At 36.5% G+C, this 20,945-nt stretch overlaps 1 protein-coding gene and 1 long non-coding RNA gene across 9 annotated transcripts in view; one reads left to right on the forward strand and one right to left on the reverse strand.

Annotated features, from left to right (window-relative positions):
- SNTG1 (syntrophin gamma 1) overlaps nt 1-14,528 on the reverse strand; it is an 865,152-nt gene extending 850,624 nt beyond the window's left edge. The window contains exons 1-2 of one of the 7 annotated variants that reach the window (XM_070630620.1): nt 12,893-14,221; nt 730-788 (exon numbers count right to left, since the gene is read on the reverse strand). The gene's annotated coding sequence lies outside the window, so the exon portion shown is untranslated. Of the gene's footprint in view, nt 1-729; nt 789-12,892 lie in introns of all 7 variants that reach the window. The other 6 variants (XM_070630622.1, XR_011543069.1, XM_070630619.1 and 3 more) reach the window with 6 other exon arrangements.
- LOC139085065 (uncharacterized) overlaps nt 13,883-20,945 on the forward strand; it is a 113,118-nt gene continuing 106,055 nt past the window's right edge. Inside the window, exon 1 of one of the 2 annotated variants that reach the window (XR_011543071.1) lies at nt 13,883-15,423. This is a non-coding gene — a long non-coding RNA (uncharacterized lncRNA). The remainder of the gene's footprint in view (nt 15,424-20,945) is intronic. The other variant, XR_011543070.1, reaches the window with a different exon arrangement.

The following is a 20,945-nucleotide window of genomic DNA, read 5'->3' on the forward strand; positions in this document are numbered from 1 at the left end:
AAGCCAGAGTTTAAAACAGTATTACTTGTCCCAAATCCTTTGTTTTCTCCAGTATATTGCCTGCCTCCTCAATATGTGTTATTAACACATCCTGTTAAGTGTTCAAGTGTACTTATCGGGGGATATTCTGGTTATATATTACTGCATAACAAACTACCTATACATGAATGTTCATAACACTGTTATAGTAGCCCCAAATTAGAAACAACTCAAATCCTCCAACCAGTAGATGGACCAACAAACTGGTACATCCATACCATGGAATACTATTCAGGAATTTAAAGGAATAAACTTCTGACACATGCAACAACTTGGATGGATCTCAAAGGTACTATGTTTAATGAAAAAATAAAAGTCAATCTCAAAAGATTGTACACTATATGATCTCATTTATACAACATTCTCAAAATGGAAACATTCTAGAGATGGAGAATGGAATGGATAAGTGGTTGCCAGGGAAGTGGAGAGTGGATCACACTATTTATGGTTAGGACAAAGAAGTTTTTTGTGGCAATAAAACAGTTCTATATCTTGATTGAGGTGGTGGTTATGCAGATCTATACATGGGATAAATTACATATAACTACACACACACACACATACACACACACAAATGAGTTCAGATAAAAACTGATCAACTCTTAAGTAAGATTTATAGTATATTTGACATTATTGCACCAATATCAATTCTTGGTTTTATTATTGCACTATAATTATGTAAGATGTTACCATTGGGGGAATCTGGGTGAAATATTTACAGTAACCAATCTCTGAAACTTCCTTTGAGTCTGTAATTATTCAAAAATAAATAAAAAGTTAGAACAAAAAGTGATTTTCTAAATACAGCAGCGCTACACCTAGCTGCATCCATGATGGATGTTCAATCACCCGTGCTTAAGACTTTGGGAGACTTGCCTCTTCTCTGTTTTCTCAACATCCCAGGTTGCTCATTTACCCTGAACTGTGGTTTCATAAAGAGACATTCATTAAACAGTATTCAATTTTCCTTTACCATTCTTGGAGTTTCATCACGGATTAAATCATAGTTTATGGTCTATTTCAACTCGGTCATGAACTAAATTTGAATGTTTTAATAAATTTAAGAAATGTTCTGAGGATCAGCTTTCTAACCTCATAATCTGTAAGTACATTTCCAGTTCTACCTTGTAATGACTTCATGATTCTAGATATCCTTGCTTTGCCTTATTAGACTCTAACCTCCTTGAGGTCAGAGACCAAGATTAGTCCTTAAAAGCAATCTATAGTGTATCATTCTGCATGTTGAGGTGACCTACAAATACTTGTACAAACAGAAACTGGTGAGTTATGAGCTGTTTGCTTCTGTTCATCAGTATTCTGGCACCTGACTATGAAATTTAGAATTTTGACAATGCCATCAAAACAAGTGTTGAACAGAGATTATTTCTGACAAACCATTTTTTTCTTACAAAATATGTTCATGTTTCTTTATGAAATATGCAAGAATTGAAAACGATTGAAATGTTATATCTTTATGTAGTACTATGAATCTTGTTGTATAATTCTATGCATTGTAGAAATTTAAGAAGCTTTCAGCTTCTCTTTATTGGTTATATAACTAAAATTTTTACTAGTTTAGCAGAGCTAGTTGATATACTAATTCCGTTTATTAAAATTTCACCTGCCTTGAACTTTCTTTCAAAATATCCTAGAAAATTACAAAACCACTGGTATTACAGTAACACATATATTCCTTTAACAATCCAATATAAATATATATATGTCTAATGGTGTTGTATAATGTACTGATTCAGTATCATGTTAAACATTTATTGCTAATTCACTTTATAACATGCTTTATTAAAAGTCATTAAAACTTGCAGCTGCATCTCATAATCACTTCCTAAATATAAAGACTCCATTTATAAATGATCTCCTTGTTCAAAATACTGCCATACAGATCACAAACTCTTTGTTAGTAGCCAGAAAGCTTTTATTCTTTACAAAAAGAAATGCTAAGTAATTCATCAGATGCCAAATCTTTTTTTCCCCCACATATCGGCCTTGTTCCAAGTGTTCAACTTCTATATTCATTAATAATAGCTATAATACAGTCTCAGATTGACGTTCAAAACTTTTATCTATTTGAGCGTCATCTTGATGCTAGGATTCAATCTCTTAATGTGTATCCTTGATAGACTTGAAAAAGCTCAGTGATTTGGCTCAGCTAAGCACACTGAAGTGAAGCTCTTATGGAAATATTCTGGAACTACACATTAAAGGAAGAGACTGCATTTCATTTAGAGTTTTGTTATTTCTGTTCAGAAGAAAATAGCTTATGGGGGCTTTATGCGCTTGTAAAAATAATGTAAATTATTTCTAGGCTGCATTTAATTGATTATTCTATAATTATACTGCTTTTATACATATCCTCCTGAAAGCATTTCAGAGAGATAAAGTTTGGATAAGATTTAAGGAAATTTCAATTTGCAAAAAAAAAAAAAAAGCATTGAATCGTGTGCAATAGAGTTGCTTATTTGTCAAAGCAATTTCATTTATTCATTATCATGACTGATAAGCCTTCAGCATTTGTCAATATTTTTGACAGTATCTCCTAAAACAATGTAGGATAGCTGTGATTTATTCAGTAGAACAGCATGTAATATGTATCTATATATTGCTTAAAATATGATCCATGGGCAAAAGGAAAAAAATCTTAAAATAAATTTCCAATTGCTATTCCAGGTGGAATATCAACAACAACAGAAAATAATAGTAAATAATAAAGTAGACATAAATCATTACAACTATTGGTAAGTTTATGGAGAAACACATGAAGGGTTATAACCAAAGAGTTGCACTTAGTAAGTTCATTTACATTTAAGTCAATGAAATTTATCGTTGGCAGGAAATAATTTATCTCACTACTCAAATAAGGCCAGGACAAAAAAAGTCAATGGTTCCTACATTAAAATTAAAGAAGGTGATTACTTCACAACAACACTATAACCAGATAATTCCTTGTGACCATGGATTGCTAACTTGCCTATCATTGCCAAATATACAGACAATGTTATAGGAATTTCATTCAGATAATGGTTGATAGCATTATCTACATTTTTCAAGGGTGGGGACACCTCATCTCCCACTCCCCTCCATCCTCTTCCACACTGATAAAGAGCTCCTACCCTCTTTGGCTTAGCCCAAGAGACTCACTGACTCAATGCCCCACAATGACTAAAATGTGATTCATTGATTCAAAGCAAAACTCTCATTAACACTCCAAACTATCTGATTCCATCACTGATGAGGGAATAAATCGCCCACCGTTTGGAAGCATATTAACTTCTTTGGATTATTGGGGAGACTTTTAGTACACTGTAAAGGTAATTTGCTAAATGGCACACTAGTAATTTAGAACACTTAATTGGCCTCCAGAAAGTAGATAGTTTACTCTTTTGGTACCAAGATAAAGCTAGGTAATTATCTGGAAAATTTGAGTGGTTTGAGATAGGTGTTTGAATATTAGACAAAACCAAACTTTTTGTTTGCCTGAACTCTCTGGAAATTCCAGCTATTCTGATGGAAGTGGCAGTGTCTTTGTTGGTCTTCTAGGTCACTCAGCTCAATGAGAGATAAAAAGCACTGAGGAGATGTAGATTGGTCTGAAGATCTCTTGTACTCACATTTGTCTTCAGAAATTTAGAAAAATATGGAAATTTGACACAAGATCTAAGGAAGAGAGGGCTAATAATGTAGATGAGAATATAAAGGAGGATATAATAAAAAAGAAATGATTATTTGCGATTAAATTCAGCTTTTCAAGTTAAGTCAACTCTATGTTACATATTACCAGTGGAGAAAAGTTAATTTTCCATCGACTAAAACCAATGAGTAACTACTTAATATTTTATATATTTTACATGATCAATTAAAAATGAATAAAAAACTAATTGAGGAACATAAGAGTTTAAAGAGATCTCTTTCCAAGTATTATATATATCTCTTTTAGATTTATTGCATAATAAATGGTATCTTCTCTCACCAGACCTCCATCACCTCAGGCAAGACTAACACAACGCAACAAAGTATTCACATTCCCAGAATGCACTGTCACCAGATTCAAAATGGGGCTGAGAACTGGAAGTGACAGGGTAGATTATATTGCTTCCTGTTCAATTATAGTGCATTCATTTCTTAGAATGAATGTGGTCTTTCCTTGCCTTGTTCCTGTAGTTTAATCCTTGGGACCTTACAGTCTGAGGATTACCTCAACCATTTATCAGAAACTGTTCTCTCCAAGATGTTCAATGATCTGCTTTTGAGCAAACCTAGAGGCACTTCAATCTTCATTGCTTACACCTCCATGAAGCATCAACACTATTAAGAATCTATTTTTTTCTTGAAACACTATGTGTTTTCCCTTATACTTTTCTAAGTACTCTTTTGTGATCGTCTCTCCTCCTATTATTTCCTCCTTCCCAGTTGTGAGTGTTTACAATCATAAACTCCTGTTTTTCCTTCATCCTCTCAAATAGTTAAATGTATTTTCATAGCTTCAGCAATAATCTTAATTTGGATAACTCTGAGTTGGATACGTCAGGTTTTACCCTCTTTCTGACTAATGGTTCCTTCACCTGCCACCTGGCTGTTACATCTTTTTCACCACTTATTTGACATGTTCCAAGTCAGTTGTGACACCTTTCCTTCCAAAGACTAGCCTTTCACATTTATTCGCTTTAGCACCTCACACGTATCAAACACATTATCTCATTTTGTCTCCTTTTCTTGATTCTTCATTTGTTTATTATTGGCATCACTTTTCATCTAATCATCCAGTTTTAATCCACTCATTTCTAACCTTGATCCTATTAGGTCAAGTTCTCCTCACCTCAAACATGAATTACTGCAACAGAATCAACACTGGTCTTTCCTGACTCACTTACGCTTCTAAAATATGACTTTCAACATGTGATTATTGTTTCCAAAAACCTCTGTATTTGTGTGAGATCACTGTCAAGATAATATGTGAGCCTTTCAAGATCCTTGAGAATCTAAACCTTTTCAGTTATTTAGTCAGGAAAAGTAAAAGTCAGTAAAATACAGTTGCTTAGTTTTGTTTTTTTTTTCATTACAATCTGAAGCAAATGAAGCATGTAAGGCATGAGAGGCAGTGCTTCTTCCCAAACACCTATAAAGTGTGGAAAAATATGAAATATTAACCTGAATCTTAACTTTGACTTCATTTATAGAGAATCATTTAACTCTCCCAGATCTCAGTTATCTCATTTACAAAACAAGAATGATAAAATCAGCCTCACAGTCCTGCTATGAAAATCACATGAGATATCCTAGAAGGGGCTTTTTAAAAACTGCTGGAATCATACAAAATGCCAGGGAATAATATTATGAATAGAAACTAAGGGAGAAAGTTAAGTTTCCTGGAACATATTTATTGGGCTCTATGAAGACTTTATAAGACAATGAAATGCCCTAACTCCAACTTCAAGGGGCTTTCCAGAAATTTATTGCCATGGAAAGAAAATACAAAATGGAAAATAAAAACAAATTGATTAGGTGGGTAATAGGAAAATTTTATTTTTCTGTAATCACTTAAAAGGATTTATAGGTGGAGAAAATGATGGGCTTGGAGAGAAAAATGAAGAGTCTATTAGTTTGTGAATTTAATAAATTAGATGAACTTCCCTAATCTTACGTACCTTGACTCTAAATGTGCCCTATCATAATACTTCTTGCTTGTATTATCTATTATCAGTGGTGTAACATTTAGTCAATTATGCTAATTTGCTTTTAGGAGTTTTACTTCTTCAAGATTAAAGAAAGACCAGATAAACAAAAGATAAGCTGTCTAGCTAAACTAGAGAAAGCTTACTGTAAGATAAATGAGAAAAAATTATTTAAAACTGTTGGAAAAAAACCAAACATAGGAAAAAAAAACCTATCTAGAAGGAAGCACTATTATCCACACTGGTCTCTTTTCTTACTCTGTGTGTCCTGTTGATATTACTCATTTCTGAATAATAAAGTAAAAGAACACACAGAAAGCTTTGGTGCATTAATTACATTGAAGGTCACATTCTGAACATTTTATCTTAAAGTGTTCTTTCTTAGAAAAGCAAGCTTTTAGAAAGACACTAAGCCTATTAGCCAACTTCTGCTGAGTATTCCACCAAGAGTAGAAACATTAAATGACTTTGATATATTTGGTAGATTCTTCAGTAATATGGACAATTGATGTTCTTTCTATCCTATAATATATTCCTCGTTTTCCTGAAAACTGAACCAAAATTTGTATTCAGTAGAGTGGTGGGGGTTTTACATTTATTACACAGTAGTCAGTAACTGATTATTTTTCTAGTCTTATAGTGACTCAAGGTTATCATCTGGGCTATTGTTGCTGCCACATGTAAAAAAGGAAAGAAAGATAGTGATGGGAAGAGATGCTGGAATAAAACACATTATGGAATATTATTGCTCTACCTTCACTCCTATTTATTCCACAGACTATTTTTTTCCCACAATATTTCTGATCATTCAAAGAAATACAATATCTATTTCATCTCAGTCATTCATTATTTTTTGAGATTTATTTCCTATAAACTTCTAAAAGATATTAAGATGAGATTTTATTTTGCCAAGTCATGATTTATTCTTCTACTTTTAGATAAAAACATAGGGAACTGGAAAAAGACTCTGACGAAATACATCAGTTTTGGTTTTTAACAAATGCCATTGAAATCAGAAAAGTAATAGTTCTGCAAGGTACAGGGCACAGAAGGCATCTTGTGCACTGAGTCCATTTTGCTCCATGAAAATTTTTAAAAATTAAGTTAGGTGAAAATGGGGAGATTTCACACAAAATTCTGTTTTCAGTTCTCAGGTTTCACTCTCATTGAGGAAAGCTGAGAGGCAGAAGCCCTCGTGAGAGGCTTGCTCTTTACAGTTTGCTGCAGGCCCCACTAGCCAGCCACACTCCTTAGTTCACCGGCGTAAGCCTTGCAGGCATTGGAAATTGCAATCCATGCAAAGAGATGTGCGTTCGGTTAAGCAAACAGAAATGGATACAGTTGAGGACAAAGCATGAAGAAACCTAGAACTAGGTAGTGGTGAGCACAGTATGTCTGGAAAGACAATATAAAACAGAAGGGATGTATAAGAAATACTAACAGAACAGTTGTAAGACAGCCAATCAGAGCCGCAATACTCAGACTGGCCTAAAAAGCTAAGTAATAACAAATACCAATTTGACTGATTTCCTGCTGTGTATAGATGGTGCATTAGCCGTTCTCTATACCCTATAATATGAACTGTTCCCAACAACATATTGAGGCAGAAATTTTCTTTCACCTGACGTATGAAAATAAAGAGACTGAGAGAGTTTACATCCCCTGCCCAAGTCTGTGCAGTTAACGAGTCTCTAGACAAGGGTTCACATTCAGATCTGCCTCACCCAAATCTGATGTACTTTCCACCGTTAAGAGTACGGGGACATTTTCAACATAAATAGTCTGAGGGAAGCAAAAGAAAAGCTTCTGAGCTCAACTAAACCTACAGGATCATATTTGCTTCTTTTCTCATGGGCATGATAATGATTTCCCAAGAGAATCAAGAAAACAGATGAGCTATTAAATTAAGGTAACGTGATTTACCCAAGATCACACGATTAGCTGATGAGAAAACCAGGTTTGACTCTAGACTTTGTATGTACTCATTTCTTTAACTATGCAATACTATTTTCTCATTGACATTCTAAAATTTCTTAATCTCAGATACTTATTTCTCACCATGAATCCCTTTGAGATGATTCAAAGAGAATGCATTATTCTTTTAAAGAGTTTCAAGTGAGTAACATATTGTTAAAATTCTGGTACCATTTCTAAAAGATTCCTGCTTTCTTTTCATTTATTCAGTGAATTTATCAGGTAAGCATTTATTCCTTTAAAACATTAAATCTTCAGTTCTTTGAAATTTTGCGTGAATGCAATATATTTGCTAAATATAAATGTAGTTATAACTACTTAACAAATTTTAATTTTAAGAATTTATGCAAGTATGTACATTAAAGGTGATGAAGAATTAGCCACTATTCCAAAGCATTGATTTAAGATTCTTTTATTTAAAAATAAATAAATAACACTATTACACTTTAGCTTTGCTGATAATTTGAAGATTAAGTTCATGAAATTCTAAAATGATCTTCTGACACTTCTACTTTCACATGTAGAATGTGCTAACAAGTTTCACAATGATAATTGAAAAGTAAAATTCTTGGTCACATGACATTATTTTATGAACTTTCACTTTCTGCTTTTTTTCCATTTTCCTTCCATTGTTCTTTCTTTCCTTTTTCTTTTTTGGTAAAGGATAACAAATCAAACCAAAAAAATTTGCAAAATTGTATCATTAACTAGGAAATTAATTTTCCATCTCTGGTACAGTTAAATAGGTTAGCCACAAATAATATTGAAAATGACTGTAACATCAAACAATAATTTAGATTTCCTGAACATACTACCAGTATGTTTTTAGTGATAGTCTAGAAATCTATACAGACCAAATGTTTTAAAATTACATTTAAAAAACATAGTCACTTTTAAAACTCCAACAGTCAAAAGAAAATAAGCAGTGAGATATTACTTAACTTCAGATTTCCTGGAGACGTCTATAAATAGAATCTAAGTTTAAGACTAAATCAAGACTATATTTTTACAGCATTTCTGGGGTATCCCCATAGATCAGCCCCATGTTCCCCACACTTCACTGCATTCTCACTAGCCAAAAATCAAATTAAAATGCTTTCTAGATGTGTTTTCAGATATCAAGTTTTAAAGCCCACTTAATCAGAGGAGTTTCCTGGTTGATATAATAATAAATATTATTCCTCCTTTATAGAGCCGAAAATTATGACACAAAGGCTGTCAAAATGAAAGTAGTTTAACTGAACTTGGGTCATGTTGACCTAGACTTGACCATTTGGTGTAAAACATGGTGTCAATTTTGAGCAATAAATATTTTTAAACCAGGTCCTGCCTTCATTGAAATATTTATTCCATTAATAGATATAAGAAATTCATCCTGGGCACCAGCCCGGCCCAGTGGCCTAGTGGTTAAGTACAATGCACTCCACTTTGGTGGCCCAAGTTCATTTCCCAGGCATGGACCTACACCACTCATTGGCGGCCATGCCCACGTACAAAACAGAGGAAGACTGGCAACAGATGTTAGTTTAGGATGAATCTTCATTGGCAAAAATAAAAAAAGAAGAAAAAGCAAAGAAAGAAATTCATGCTAAATTAACAGGAAAATACTATATTCCCTACACTGAGAGTTAGTTTTTTTTCAAAGATTGACCCTGGGCTAACATCTGTTGCCAACCTTTTTTTTTTCTTCTTCTTCTCCCCAAAGCCCTCCAGTACAGAGTTGTATGTCCTAGTTGTAGGTCCTTCTGGTTCTGCTATGTGCAACGCCACTGCAACATGGTTTAATGTGCAGTGCTAGGTGCGTGCCCAGGAGCCCAAGTAGCAAAACCCCAAGCCACTGAAGCCAAGGGCACAAACTTAACCACTCAGCAACAAGGCCAGCCCCAAGGGTTCTTAAATTTAAGAGCCATGCCTGCCATATAGTAATCAGCAGAGACTTTTTTGATGCATGCTATTGGAGATTATTTATGATAATTCAAAGATATAGCACTTAAGCTTCCAAAACGCTCTCAAAAGCATCATATTTGGACCTTCTAATATTCCACAGATTAGGCATTCATTCATTCATCCCACAAATATTTAGGTGTCAATGATATATAAAGAATTATGCCTCAATTAGTAGGTAAAGTATCCCCTTTTGGGGAAGAGAAATTAAGTTTCAGTAGGTTGAGTGACTTGCCCAAGGTCTAATGACCAGCAGTCCAAGAATCCTGACCTCTGGACTGTCAAACAGTGCTTGTCTTGCTACATCATGATGCACAACAATGTTTTATACTGCAGCATGCTGTATCTTTCAACATAGAAGAGGACGCCATGGATAACTCATTCTGCTAAGCTAAACAGGAAGAAAATACCAAACAAGAGGTCGCTCTCCATTGGATGCTCTTCTATGACTCACTGTATAGGTTTCTGGGGAGGCGAGATGACTATAGAAATAATTTCTGGCATACAGTGCACTTTTCTTCCCTAACGGCTTTACCTTGCTAATAGAACTGAATGAATAAAAGGGCTGCTTGCCTGCAATTTATATCTTTAATTGGTACAAAAATTAAAAGTTGATTACAGAAGACCTTTTTAAATTCCAATAATCATCATCTATTACTTTTACATTTTTTTGTAAATATGTGTGTAAGTTGTTTCAAACCCAAGCAAACAATTCCAACGGCAAACTGTGGTCATTCAAACCCAATATGATTTGGTGGTGTCAATAATTACACTAGAATATCAAATTAATATTTAGATGGTCTACACAAAAAGTTAACCAAGAAGTGTTTTTTATAATATTTTATAATTTAAAGATTGAGGCCAGAACTCCCTGTCCCACTCTTCATACACTATTCTTGTTAAAAGAAGAAAAGCCACTGAAGAGATTCCAGGGCTCATTTCTAATTATCCTCTGGTTCTAGATACACTTTACATTTTCCTCATTATGCATCCTATTTCACTTTTCTCTTTTGCTTCTCAAATATAAGCAACAGCCAGCGACACTTAACCCTACCAACAAAACTTCCTCCCTCACCCCAGCAAAGAGAGGATGTTGAATTATTGTGTCTGGTCCTTCACAAATCTCATGCATCCTTTTTCGATAACAGGCCAAAATAACTATGAAGACAAACAGCTTGCTTTAATGGCATGGGGATGTCTTAAAATAAAGTACTGATCTCTCTTTAAAGATAGGTGATTCTGTCAAAAAAGGAGATTTGATTCTATTAGCCCACTTACTCCTTTTATTGGGGGGGAAGGAAGCAGTTAGAGATTAGCAGATAGGTAGTTGGTTTACAAAGCTCTGTCTCAATGTAACCACATTTCCCCAGAGATAAGGATTGACATGAATTTCCATGCACCTTGCCTGAGCTTGGAAAGATGAATTAAAATTATTTACTTCTGTGACTAAACCTCCAAAGGGATAAGCAAAGGTAACTTTTACTTTGTGAGGTTTCAGCCAAACACAGGGAAAGCCTGCCCCCTTTCCCACTAAGAAGGTAACTGCGGTCACGTACCCACAGGCACCCTTCCTGGAACACATTCTCTGCTTTTATTTTATCCTCTGGTGATCAGAGAAGTCTGTCTATACTAATTAATTGACAACCAAAACAACAGTCTAACAATATGCTGTAACTCTCTTAAAACATGATTAATTATTCCCTGTGGTAATTTCACTTCCACCTCTCTTAGAAAAAAATCAGGTTTCTCAGGAATACTGTGTAGGTCTCCTGGGAAGGAATCCAAATCAACGGTACATATTTTCCTCCTCAGATTATCATTTCTGACCTATGTAGGGCAATATAGCCCCCAAGGAACTCAATGACATGGATGCCTCTGCTCTCTTTCTGCAAAGCAAGCAGTCTCATGGTAAGTGGTAAGTGACAGTTAAGAATGATTTTTCCTCAGAGTGTAATTGCTACTCCCAGCCAATGCAAATCAAAGGCCCATCAGCCCACCAACAAATACCATCTCAACTGCCTCAGAGGACTTCTGTGTTGAAGTTGAGAAGGAGAGTAGATAAGAATATGTATTAGAGGTATTTTATTGTCAGTTATATATGACCTATGAAATTGAAAGGAAAACCTAAAGAACTGTAATTTTTCAGAGGCAAGAACAAACCCTTTCTACAGTGTTGGTTATGCATATAGGATCAAACATATTTACGTGATTGTAAAAGTCCATCCTTGCAAGTGAACACTCTCTACTGAACTGAATGTGCTCATTGGAACTGATCAAGTTCTTATGTCAGGCTATAAATTTGCGTAACTGCCTTTACCCAGTGAACCCTTTTTATTAAGGCACAGTGTTTATCAAGGTCATTGTGAAAGATTGTATTTTTAAAGCTCCAGGGGAAGACCCAAGAAATAAGAAACAACAGAAAATAGGTTTAATTAACAATTTAATGTTTACGGTTTGTCAAGAACCTATTGGCCCCTATCACTTTTTGGATTTCAGTGACAAATGTATTTTGTAGAACTAAGAAGCCAAAATGCTATTAAAACCCAGCCCTTCTAAAAAGGCACACTAAAGCTTCTCATTTTCTGCCTTCTGGCAGTTCTGGTTTGAGCAAGCAGTCTTAAACTTTAAAAGGGTGGAAAGATGATGCTAAGTAAAAATGAGTGTATTTCTTTAGGTAAGATTCTACAGGTGCAGGTATACTTGGGGGTTGGGGTAGAGAGAGGGATCAGGTATGTATGAGTACATGTGTTTGTTCCTGTGCATAGTTTGGCAAATTATAACCAGATAAAATATAACAGAAGAGCTGGTTAAACCACCTCTATTTGTAACTTTTTGAGTCTTGTATGCTCTATAACACAGACAGGATCACATTAAACTGTATGCATAAGGAAAAAAAAAACCCTCTTACAAAATGCCAGATTATATTAGTTTTGGAAAGAAATAAGACATACACAAATTCAAAAAGTATTAGATCAGCAATAAGAAAAACATCCAACTAAGAGTTTACTATAATTATATAAACCAATATATATTATTTTTAATATTCGTGTCACATTAGGGACTTGAGAGAAGTAAAATATCCAACTATTTTATTAAGCAAGAGATTTCCTAAGAACATGATGCAAGAACAGTCATTTAAAAATCAAATTGTTTATCCTCTCCTTAATAATACTATTAATAATCTTCCCATTAAAAGCTTGGGGGAGTCATTAGAGTTGTAAATAAGCAGAGATAGTATTTTCACTTACCTGCTAAGTAAAGGAATTAGAAGTCTTTCAGTTTCTCTAAGGCAGGGTTTTGAGTAGCTCTGGAACCTCGTCTTGTGAAGCTATTTCCAAAACAGTTGCAATTCTCTCATGAACATTTTGTTTATTTCAAGTGTGGGCCTTTGAGTGCTTTCACTCTTACTGCAGAGCCCATGATTTCTCAGAGCCTCTAGGAACTCCGACTTCACTCTTCTGCTTGCATTCCTCCCGGCCCCCTATAGAAAATTGTTCTTGAAGTTGCGGCCGAGAGTTTAATCTGTGAAACAAGAGTACTCCTCAGAGCCCTGTATGGTAGTCGTAGCAGGTGAATAAGGAGGGTTACATTTCCTCTATGAAGAAAGGGGAGGAGGATGAGAGGGTATTAGGAGGCACCGCCTTTTAGCTGCGAGGAGCAGGGAGCCCAGCTGCCCGTGGCGACGACAGTGGAGGCAATGACAGCAGTAGCGGCAGCGCAGTTCTGTCCCAGTGGCTACAGCCTGGTCCCGAGACGCTGTCCCTACCTTCGGGTGCTGAAGTATGGGGACTGGAACACTCCAGTCCGTCCCCAGGTCGCACTTTCCTCCACCAGCGAATGCAAAGAGCTTCCTTGTCTTCCAATCTCACCTTCTTCCTTTGGCGCTTTCTATTTTGATAGGAGTTAATTGGTTTTCCAAAATAATACTTTCATACTTATTTGATGGCAACGTTTCCTGACATTATTTGACGTTGGAGGTAGAAATCCGTGAGAAATCAGATTTGAACCTCTCCTGACTTTTCAGTGGCCCTGAACGAGTTTCCTAATGCTGGAAATGAAAGGAAACACAGGCACAGGCGCGCGCGCACACACGCACGAGGAGGCGGGGGTGGAAGGGAGGAGTGGAGAGAATAAAAATAGATTATGTACCGTAGAAAATTCAGAGCTTCTTTGGGTCTCTAATTACATAAGATGGAAAGGGCTATTTTGGAAGACTCCGCAATCTTGATTACCAATTAGAGAGACCACATTTAAATTCGGAGAAGCCCCATTTGAAATTCCTAGATTAGACACAGTAAAGAGGTCATGGATTCTTCTTAGACCCTCTAAGCAGAAACGACAGGTTATGGTTAAAAAATAAAAAGAGAGCGAAAGAAAGAAAAAGGAAAGAAGACATCTCGGTTCTGCTACCTTTTAAAACGCTGTTGAATTGATTCCGAATCATTGCAAAGCAGCTAAGAGGATCTAGCCGGATGCGGTTCGCGTGAGTGTCGGTGCTATGGGAGTCTCATGAAATAGCTCGGCGAACCGGGAGCCTCGGCAGGCTGCATTCCCAGGGCAGTCAGTGCTCGAGAGCCGCCCACAGCCCAAGCTCCTGTAGGGGGGGCGGGAAGAGGCTGATTTCACAAAGGAATTGAATAGGGAATGCATAAAGTCAGAGGGAGGGCTCGACCATCCCCGCCGTTTTAAAGCCAGATCAACGCCCAACCCACCCGGCCCATTGCCTGGGTTTTCAGCCCATTTTCCTGCTCGTCTGCCAAGCTGCACCCTAGCCTCCCTAGCCTGGAAGCCTTGCAGGCTCTTCGTTCCTGCTCCGCTCGGTATAGTGTCCCCGTTCTGCCTGCTCCTCCTGATCCTAACAACCGACAGATAGCCAGCTTAAGCGTTTGCGTGAGTGGTCCTGAGGGCGGTCACCGAAGGCTCCGCCACCCACTCTCGGCAGCAGGTGCAGATGCGAGTAGGGTGAGACAGAATTAAAACATACAACGTCGAAACTTTTGGGAAACTCATCAAAATCATGTCCATGAGGACCCTCGAAGGTATGTGTAGGAAAGAGTGAAAATGCAAGTCGTAACACAGCCCACCTCTTCAGGCACCGAATTTATACAGTGTGGATTTCTGCGCCAGGAGATTGCAGAGTTGGGAGGAAATTCGGAAAAGAATGACTAGCGGTGCCAGGGTGAAGGGAGTGCAGCGCAACATTAATTTCTCCACGGCAGTGGGATACCGGCTGACTCCGGTCTCTGGCCTCCCTTCCCTGCAAATTTCTCGGATTCTTCTTCCTCAGATTCTGACTGTAAAGGGGAAGTGGTAGGTGTAGTGCTTTCCTCCCACTCTTCGGTTAAGGATTAGAGCGTGGGCCAGCTGGGCTGTCACCATTCACTCGGGGGTGGGGATGGGGGCTGCTCTTCGCCTCCCGGAGGTAGCCTGCTCTCCAGACACCGGCTGAGCAGAGGCGAGCTAGGGGCACGTGGGAGGCGAAACGTGATTGAACCTGGATGACTTGGGAATGAAAATCAAACAGGCAGGTTATTTACTCACACCAAAAGTCTATGTTTTCGTTCGACTTTGAGCCATTTCGCTGCCGCAGCAATTCTTTAATTTCCCCAGAGTGGCCACCAGCCATCACTGCCCGCTCCGGGCTCTGGCTGGAAGAGGCCATGCCCAGTACTGGACTCATTTCAGGCTGAGAACGCTGTGTGGAGCTACACACGCAGGAGCTGTTCGCAGTGAAAAGAAGCTGATTATCAACTTCCTCTGACAGGCCTTTGGAACAGAGGTACTATTAAAAGATGTGAGTGAGTCTCTCTAACCTTGTCTGTTGAAACCATCGGGCCTCACCGAGGTACACAAACCTATTCACAATATTTGTTTCTTGAGGCTAATTTGGAAGGGTGTGTTTTGCTTTATGGTCCGTATGAAAATAGACGAGTTGCTCAGGATTGTGGCAAGTGAAGTTTCCCTTTCTCTTTAGACAAGTATAGACAAACACATGCTGCTTCTTTCTGCACAGACAAGTACGTGTCATCTGTACAAATAAGTTTCAGAAAGTGCCGGGGTTTTTGTTACAGGATGAAAAGAAATCTCCTGTGTGAGGGCTACCCTCTTCTGGCGCTACCCTCTCCCTGTCAATAAAGAGGCTTTTCTCCGCAGTATTTAATTCTGCGCTTCCGCCAGTTGATTTGATTGTTTAAATTACTTTCTCCGGAGATGTAGAGACAAGAATAATCACAGAAGTTTAACACACTAAACAAAAGAAGAGCGTTTAAATGAGGCACATGGTTCAAAGGTGTTACTAATTAAAAACATACATACTTGATTATTCAGACCTAGGGAAACAGATTCTTTCTGAGCATTGACTGACGTTAATGCAGTGTCTCTCTCAATCTCTCCCTCCCACCCTCTCTCTCTGCCAGTAAGAGAAAAAGAAACAGTTGATTAATTTGATCTGTCAGTCCCACTAAGATAATGTTAGTTTGATGTCTTTTTTTAAAGAAGCAAAATCCACTCCATATTTTTCCTCACCAGGTTGTGTAACCAGTTATGGAAATTAAGATGACAACTAAATGCAGTCTAACATCTGATGATATAAATGAATATAAACGAAGTACAACAAAATCAAGGGACAGATAAACTGAGATGAATCAAAGAAATATTTTAAGAAATTTCACCGTTGGAGCAGATTTTTTAAAGTTAATTTTGAACGTAAATTTTTATTTTACCATTATTTTAAACTATAAACATAGTAAAATGTGAATGTAAATCATCAAAACAATACAGTATATGAAGCCTTATAGTCACAAGAAAATTTAGTACCCTAGGATGGTTACTGCAAACCTAAACCAGCTCATTCAGTCTCTCTTGTTTACAAAACTAGGATACAATCCCCATCCAGCCCAACCTTCACAGTGTAGGAATCTTAGAAAATGTATTAGTTTGTGAAACATTTTGGAAACATTCTGAAGTCCTTTGGAGGAAGGAGTTTGAACTGCAAAGCAAAATCTGCATACAATATGATCTAGAATAACCGTCACTGTGTATGAAATTCTGACCCTGGCCATATAACTTACACAAGCCTCCTAACTATTCTGAGCCATCTTGATACCATATATAAAATGGTGACAATGTAATTTCTGCTAACCTCATTGAATTGTCATACACACAAAAAAACAATGTGTGTAAAGACTTCATATACCCTTGTGTATTTCTATAAAAAATAGGTAATATTATCATCTATGGAGTATCCTTTGGTCGCTATTTCTGCACTTCAATTTCAAAACTGGATAGGTAATTTAGGGTTTTTGTTTTTGATTAACATACAGTATTTTTCTAATTATTTCTGTGCTTCACTTCATGTATCCTTTTAGAGATAGGGCTATATGAGTTCAATGCCCACATCTGAACCCTTTTCAGTTCATGGTTTCAACATCCTTAGCATCATTTTTAGCTGTTTTTTTATTGTCTCTGTGGCTGAAAGTCAGTCTTGTTTGTGATGTAGTTTAGTTATCACTATGGGAAATTTTAATGCATGGTTTTCCTTATTGATTCTCTTATCCATCTATAATCCAAGCTGCCAGAGAGCATTAATTGTGTGCCTTGTGAGTTCCCTTGCTTAAAACCGTACCCAGTGGATAGCAGGTGCTCAGTAAATGGTTAGTGACTGAGTGATTAAAATACTGATGCTCTGTAGCAATTGCTAAGAGTACAAAATTAAACAAAATATTGTCTTTGCTCTTCAAACCTGGGAAATATTTGTTGTTTACAGAAAAAAGAGCTTTAATACTGTGGTTACTTCTATAATAATGGCTTTTAAACAATGTGCTCATCCATTTTGAAACGATCAAAGGTGTATTTTCAATATAATAAGGATTTATTTTTAGAGACATTCACCTTGTATGCTTCTATAATTATGTTTTTTTAGTATAATTAGCTAGATGGATATTCATGTTTAAAATTACAGAAATGATTCATAGTCTCGCAAAAACAAAAGTAAGGGCATAGGCACAGATTTTGTTTTAAACCCTCTCCTCATTCTCTTTGATCTACATTCCTTATACTTTCTTTATTTCCATTTAGGCAGAAAGAATAGGTATGTGATTATTTTATCTAGAAATGCATTTTCTATTGTAAAAATCAATACAATGACTAAGAAAAGTTGGAAAATAATGAAGAAAACAGTCTGGCACATCCTTACCAATTGCATCACACTTTTAATGTATTTTCTTCTAAGCATTTTTTAATGTATCACCCACCTCCCATTAATTATCATGGTATACTTACAATTTTTACTAATCCTCCTAATTTGACATACTATATTAAGACTTTTCTGTGGTGTTATATAATCTTTATAGTCACTTGTAAATGCTGCATGTAACTCTCTTATGTGGAGGTAATATAATTGGTCATATCTTTATTTTATGACATTTAGTATATTTTCAGACTGTAATATTATTTATGTGACTAGTTTCAATGGATATACCTTTTCTATCATTTGCATTATTTTGGAGAGAAGAGTCGAAGAAATGCAAATAGTGGTTTAAAGTTGCTGCTTATTTCTATGGTTCATAATATATGGTCTGTGTATATGTGTGAGAGAGAGAAAGAAAGAGAGAGTAAGAGAGACAGTCTGAAAGAGAGGAAATTACTTGGCCTACCCCACCTTACCAGGGAGAATCATTAGCCACTAACCACATATACAAATATACTTGATAAATGAACCTTGTTACGCAGTTATTCTCTCCAGGACCCACTGTATGGAGTTTCCCATGTGACAGGTAGCTTGATTTCAAGTTAGTACATGTAATTTTTCCTTGTGACTCTCTCTGTGGGCTTATATTTGCAACCGCTTTTAGTTTCCTGTTTTCACGTCTTAATATGTATGTGTCAATATTACACACCTCTTGTAGTATTAAATTTTCAGCCTCTCAAGAGGATTACACACCTTTTGTGATATTAAATTTTCAGCATCTCAAGAGGATAACTGTCTGCCTCTTAGAGGTACACTCCCCAGTTCCCCAAGAGTGAACTCTGTAAATGCCACATTTTGTTAGTCCACCTCCAAAATGCCATACAAGAGTGACAAAAATACATTCTCAGCCACGCTTTTCTGGGTGATGACCACTTAATATCTTTGAAGTTCTCTCCAAGGTCCCCCCATGTAAATTTCAGATAGCACATATCCTTTATTTTAAGTAAAATCACCTGAAAACTCATTCAGGTTTTGATAACAGACAGATTTTTAAAAAAAGAAAAAGAAGAAGTAAACAGAAATTTTTCATTTCCTTGTTTTTTAATACTTACATATATTTATGTTTGAAAAAGATTGGAACCAAACACAATGCCAAAGGCAATGTAGGAAAATATAAATTTATGGTGGATTCCAATAAATGTAGATTGTATGTGACATAAATATTGCTTTCCTTTTACACTGATTTGGTGCCTTGTCATAACTCCTTAGGTGAAAAACAAACCTCTGGCAGGGATTCAGCTATATGCTATGTCATAATCTATTTACACAATAGATCGTGTAATAGTCTTTGATTCAGATAGACACATATGTGTAAAGCATATCTATCTACCTATCTAGTGAATTGATTGAATTAATATATTTAATTAATGACCTCCCTATATCCCTACTTTGCAATGAGACTTTGTAGTTTTCATAAAGAATTGTAATCTATTTCTCCGCCCCTTGAATCAGGGTAGTTTTGAGATTTGCTTTTAGTAATAGAAGGCAGCAGTAGTGATGGTGTGTTACTCCCAAATCTGGCCATCAAGAGCCGCTGAACTCTTTCGTTCTCTTTTAGATCTTTTCCCCTACCATGATAACAAGGACAAGCCAACTAGAGGATGAGAAATGATATGGAGCATCTTGCGTCCTCTCAGCTGACACTATCCCAACCCAGTCATTTCCCAGCCATCCCCCAACTTGCCACAGACCCATCTGCAAGCCCACCTGAGATTAGATGATCTAGACTCATGACACTAAGTATGGGGGTAGTTTGTTTCATGTCAATAACTAACTGATACAATATATTTTATTTACAGTCAAATGTCACACTTCCATGAATTCTTTTCCAAACAACCCAGTTGACTTAGAACATCCTTCTCTCTTGCTTCTATAATACTTTATTACTTATTTTTATTTTTTTTCTGTACCAAAATCAGTTAAGGAAAATTTAAAAGCCTAGTATATCATCCTATGTACTTTTAACATTGAATCATAATTCCTTTTCTTGCTGTTTTAAGGTTTTTTAAAGCAAAGTGTGGGAATAGATTGACTCTCACAAACTGGCAGTCCAGAGAAGTAGGGTCAGGCACATTTGGATCCTGGAGCTAAAACCTTTAGTGCGGCCATTGCTACTCCTTTGCCCTGTTCCTCCTCTGAGTTGGCCAAGTGTTCCAAACATTTAATGGAAAAGTGGGACATAGAGAGCTCCAGATACCTATTATCTAGCAAACTCATTGGGAAAAACATTTATTGCTTACATATCTGTCTCACTAGTAAATGGACAATGGAAGAACACGGCTGGACTCTCAAGTAGTGAACACATGGACTGGTACATACTAGTGCCTCCCAGTCTATGGGATGCATGCACATGCCTGTGTGTTGTCAGCACCCCTGGAAAATTCTCATGCCCAGCAACTTTCCACTACCTCAACTAAATCACAAATGTGTCTGACCCTCAGTTGCGGACTTCATGCTTCTCCCAGCTCATCTTGGAATTTTCCCTTCCTCGTCCCCCTATTCGGACTTGTGAAAATAGTATGTACACTCTGAACTCCAGCTAAACCCCTCTTCTAGGGGAAAATTGAGCAGTTCCCTCTACAAGCAGTTTCTTAAACTGCAGAACCTCATAAATAAAGGACAAACATATGTTTTAATCTTAGAATAAAATTTATTTTACAATGTGTGTGTGATTTAAGTGTTATAGTTTCTCTGTATAAACTATACAGAGAATAGTTTTTATGCAAAACATTTTTGCAAAAAAAATATTTTTATGCAAAACAAGTATGCTTTCTTTACATTTTCATATTTCTATATTTTTATTAACACTCCTGGTTTAGTTGGAAATTTTATTTTTCTTTTTCTGTGAATACAGATCACCATGTTCAAAAGGAGTACTGAATTTCCAAAGTTGTACTAAGACTGCTGGCTGAAAACTCCTATAATGTTTATGTACCATTTGTAATATTCAAAGTTTTATTCTTTAATCTTACTTATTTTTTTCTCCCCTCCTTCATTTCTACTCCCACTTCCTTCTCCTTCTCTTCTTCCTCCTACTTCCATTGTTGCTTTTT

Source organism: Equus przewalskii, chromosome 8, assembly GCF_037783145.1.
Source record: "Equus przewalskii isolate Varuska chromosome 8, EquPr2, whole genome shotgun sequence".
Lineage (NCBI taxonomy): Eukaryota > Metazoa > Chordata > Mammalia > Perissodactyla > Equidae > Equus > Equus przewalskii.